General features: G+C 39.6%; 1 pseudogene; it reads left to right on the forward strand.

The window, feature by feature from the left end:
* Positions 1–818: 818 nt before the first annotated feature.
* LOC117930442 lies at positions 819–3,840 on the forward strand (annotated as a pseudogene).
* Positions 3,841–5,050: the final 1,210 nt, after the last annotated feature.

The following is a 5,050-nucleotide window of genomic DNA, read 5'->3' on the forward strand; positions in this document are numbered from 1 at the left end:
TTTTGGAGGCTAGTTTTTTTTTTTTTCTTGGGGAACAAGCTAAGGATTGAAGGCATTTTTTTTTTCTAGTTTTGGCTCGAGGAAGGGTGAGATCAAGAAAGAAACTAAGCTTGGGGGAGAGAATTGGTCAAAGAAAAGAAGAAACACATAGAAGAATCGTCTTGAAAGAATGTGACACATGTATTTGTTTCTATAAGTTGTCGGTTCTTTCATGTTCATGCCATTTTATTGTGTTTTCTGGGTATCATGAGATTTTATTTTGATGTCTGAATGTGTTTGTTGGGGACTCTCGCTTGTTTTTATGGAATCCGAGCTTGCTTGCACTCACCTTCTGCTTGGTTTTTAACATGTTTTATGTCCTCTGTTTTGAGATTTCATATGAGATATTGGCATTCACATCTCGATTTTGTTTTAAATCTCATTTGAAATCCATTTTGGCTCACCCCCTGCATCTAAGCTCGTTGATTACAATATGAGATGTGGCTTGTATGGTTTCTTTTAATTCCTACTTTTGGTGCTCTGTTCTTGTTGTTTTCCTTGCTTCTGGCTTGCAATAGAAGACAGGTATTCTTTCTGGAGGATTAAAGTGAGCTGGGCAAAATGAGATCATAGGCATGTAAGCTTTCTGAAGGAATAAGCAATAAGGAAATAATTGGGGAAATTCACAAAGGAGTATATGAGCTTTCTGATCTTAATATGAAGCAAGTACGCATTTGGGATTATTATGGTCGTCATGCTTTGATGAATGACATGGATAAAGCACTTGATGATGCTTATATATAGACGGATTGGAAAGTTTTTAGTTAAAGTTCATAACAATGACAGTAGCTCTGCATTTGGTGCTTGCATTAGTTCTGTTCAAGAGAATGATGGTCATTGAGGAAGTGGTAGGCATGGATGTTCTCTACAGTGACAAGACAGGAACACTAATCTCAAACAAGTTGACTGTTGACAAAAACCTTATTGAAGTGTTTACAAAAGGTGTGGAAAAAGAACACGTGATCCTGCTTGCAACTAGGGCTTCTAGGATTGAAAATCAAGATGCCATTGATGCTGTCATTGTAGGAATACTTGCAGATCTGAAAGAGGCACAGGTTAGAATTAGAAGGGTTCATTTCCTTCCATTTAATCCTGTAAACGAGAGGATTGCTCTAACATACATTGATGCTGATGGGAAGTAGCACCAATCTAGCAAAGGTGCCCTAGAGCAGATACTAAACCTTTGCAACTGCAACAAAGATGTCAGAAAGAAAGTGCATGGAGTGATTGATATATTTCCTGAACGAGGACTTTGATCTTTAGCTGCTGCTAGACAGGAAGTACCTGGGAAAACAAAAAACGGTCCAGGAGCACCATGACAGTTTGTCGATTTATTGTTTTTGTTTGATCATCCCAGGCAGGATAATACAGAAACCATTCGAAAAGCTCTCAACCTTGGTGACAATGTCAAGATGATCACTTGTGACCAACTGGCCATTGCCAAGGAAACTGGACGAGGGTTTAGAATGGGGACAAACATGTATCCCTCTTTTTCATTGCTTGGCCAAGACAAGGATGTACCCATTGCAACCCCCCCTCCCCCTGGGGATGAGTTGATTGAGAAGGCCGATGAATTTGCTGGAGTATTTCCTAAACATAAATATGAAATTGTAAAGAAGTTTCAAGAGAGAAAGCACATCTGTGGAATGACAGGAGATGGTGTTAATGATGTCCCCGCTCTGGAGATGGTAGATATTGAAATTGTTGTTTTTGATGCTACTTAGGCCGCCAGAAATGCTTCTGACCTTGTCCTCACTAAACCTGGGCTCAGTGTCATTATAACTACAGTGCTAACCAGTAGTGCTATCTTTCAAAGAATGAAGAATTACACTATTTATGCAGTCTCCCATTTACCTTCATCATGCCTGAATCCTTACGTACCTCTCTCCACAATTCATTCATCTAACCAATTTTCATACCTACCAATGCCCACCTACACCTATGTCTTCATTTTCTTTTTTATGTACTCATTAACCCACATCCCATTTGTCATACCCAACTCATCACCACCCTCATCTCTCTCTACCTCCTCATACCCACTTGCCCACCTCTTCACACCCATTTCCATACCCATACATGCCACCAATTCTTTCTAAACCCATTAAACTCATCCCATGCTCACCACATCATCCTTTCTAACCTTCCATGCATATCACATTTTCTTTAATACCTTCTAACCTACTTCATCCTTCATCCTTCATTAATCATATCCTCTATCCAACCCATCGTTTCATACCCACCGAACCCTTCGTACCCATTTCTATCATTACCCATGGTTCCACTCAATACTAATCTCTATACGTAGCCATCCTTCACTCTTCCTATACCCTACCCTCTGCTCGATCACCTTGCCACCTTTCCCATTCTCCTATCTACATGGCGCACATCACATTTTCCAGTATTGACCAGAATGAATGAAGTCAATGTGGAAGCTTTTGGTGAGGATTACACTGTAGAACCCACAGATAGAGGAGGAGGCCATTCCACGCCTTTCTTGATGTCGGACTTGTGAGGATATCAACTGGCAATCGTGTGTTTGATACTCTGAAGGGAGCACTAGATGGAAGCTTGGACATTCCTCACAATGACGAGAGATTTGTTGGACCCTCAAAGGAAAAAACATGCAAAACCCTAGATCCACAAATCCCTATGCGTGTATACCTGCACTCTCCAATCAGAAATATAGTGTCCACATCGCGAGAAAGTCATGCATTATTATCCAGTACATGACCAACATTATCATTCATGGCCTCAATGTACATGAATGTAAGCAAGGAGGCAACACCAATGTCAAAAACTCCCCCGACCATCACGGATGGAGGATGATGAATGCAAACTGAGAAACAGTGGCCTGGAGTTAGTTCTCTAAGAGGCCGACATGTCTATCCACAGTGAAAATTGCAAAACTTGGTACGTGTTGCGCCATCATTGGGATCGAAGCGGAGTTCAATGGGTCAAATCATTTGATATTGAAGGAGGATGACATTGTTGGTATTCTCGAGATAGATAATGTTAAGGATCTGAAGCCCTTGAATGATAGAGTCTTAATCAAGGTTACAGTAGGAAAAGACACTTAACTTCATCAATAAATGAGGTATCAGAGGATCTAATTATTACGTCTAACTCCAAAAAGAAACAAGCTCTTCTGGATATGCTTTCTATTTTAATCGAGCTACGTCATGCATTGGATATGTAAGTGGTGTTTGAATCCCATGTTGAAGATGAAAACTACTTCAAGGCATTCAAGATCAACCTGAGTATTTACAGTTGTTAAATAGACTTTCAGAGCTTTTAGCAATATGAGAGCTAAGCCGTGGTGTTGGGGTTTGGCTAAGGAAAACCTTTCAAAAGTTGGGTTCTTTCTTGCTTGGAATATGCCAAGAGTTCAAAGATGAAAGACGTTTTTTTTTCGAAAACCCATGTTGTATTGAAGGATATTGTGCAAGAGTATCCAGAAGCACGCATGCAAAGTAGTGGACTCACCTACATCAATTTATGCCTTCGGATACCTGAATCCAAGTTTAGGTTGTGTTTATTAAAAACACTAGCTGGCCTTTTAGGCTGATGTCTTCATATTATGTAATCATGAGCTTCCAGTTTGAGAACAAGGTTTTAGCATGTCAAACTTCAAGTGTAAGCCAAGAGCGAAGTGACACTGCTCTTTTAGGAGATGAACAACAAATTGAATCAGTTCATATAGCTTTTGGTGGAATGAAGGTTGTGAATCATGATTGCATGCAAGGCTTACATGTGTACTACTCACTTGGGGACGAAACTGGTTCTGGCGTGGGACCCTCATGATATTAAAGATGAAAGAAGTATTCCTAGATGGAATGATGCCTATTTTATCCATCTTCTCATCTCCAAAAGGCTCTGAGATGGTTGTGAAGCCATAAAATGCCATCATCTCGATGCACCAGTTGGTGGAGAATGTTGATGAATGCATGGTTCTAGACAATGAAGTTCTTCATTATATTTGTTTCAAGATTCTCAAGCTTTGCACCCTTAGCTTTAGTGACTTGAACCACTTGGTCTCCATGACTATGATTTGGACGATTTGATGCATTAGGTTTCCTGACCAGCTTAACTTAGACCATTAGCAAGCTGACTTCAATGGTTCAAGAAAAAGGTAGAGTCATTGTGATCCAAGCTTCTTAGAAGACTTGTTGTTCGAATGGTTTGCTACAGTATCCTGAGTTTTGTTGTGGAAAGTGAAGCGGAAGGATGTGGGGTTATCGTGAGTGGAGAGCTCTGTGTTCAACATGCCAAGTCAATAAAGTTTAAGGGTGAATACTTGATCTCCTCTGGTCAATCTACTGAGAATTATAACGACTCAGCTAAGAGACATGTTCTCCTCAGATAGAGCATCCTTGGTATCAAGATCAAGATTATTACTCGACTAAGATCCCAATGGTGAACAGAGCACCACAATGCCATTGTATGATCAAGTGACTATTCAGGCATCTAATCTCACTACAAGGCCACCTCTTCATGGCCACTTTTGGGTCATGTGTCATCTTCCATTTCCTCATCCTCTGATTTTGAAAATAATTGGCCCAAATCTCATTTTGTAAATATCTTCTCAAATTCTGGTTCTCAAATAATCCTAACTTTCTCATCTTTAATCCTTAGAGTTTTAAGGTCTTAAAAGTCCCACTTTTCAATCAAATTTTGCTACCATATTTCTTTCTGGCCAGCAATTTCTACATCTCCTCTGTTTTTTTAAAATGTTTTAAAATAAGCAAGAATTAAATTTCGTAATTCCAAGTGATGGAATTTATGAAATTGATTCAAGCAAAATAAATTGGGCTTTGGTGGGGGCCAAATATCAGTGAATGTTTTCTCTAAAAATAAATTTGAGTGAATTGTGATATCTGATGATTTCTTACTTTGTTTAGTGGCACGTGTGACATATTTTATGCTCATTCTTGTGCACTAACCCTTTTTTCTCATAGCGCATTGTCGTTTGCTGCCAAGGTACGTATCATTTCTCACTTTGACCATCCTCCAT

The sequence above is a fragment of the Vitis riparia genome, chromosome 14 (assembly GCF_004353265.1).
Source record: "Vitis riparia cultivar Riparia Gloire de Montpellier isolate 1030 chromosome 14, EGFV_Vit.rip_1.0, whole genome shotgun sequence".
Taxonomy (NCBI): Eukaryota; Viridiplantae; Streptophyta; class Magnoliopsida; order Vitales; family Vitaceae; genus Vitis; species Vitis riparia.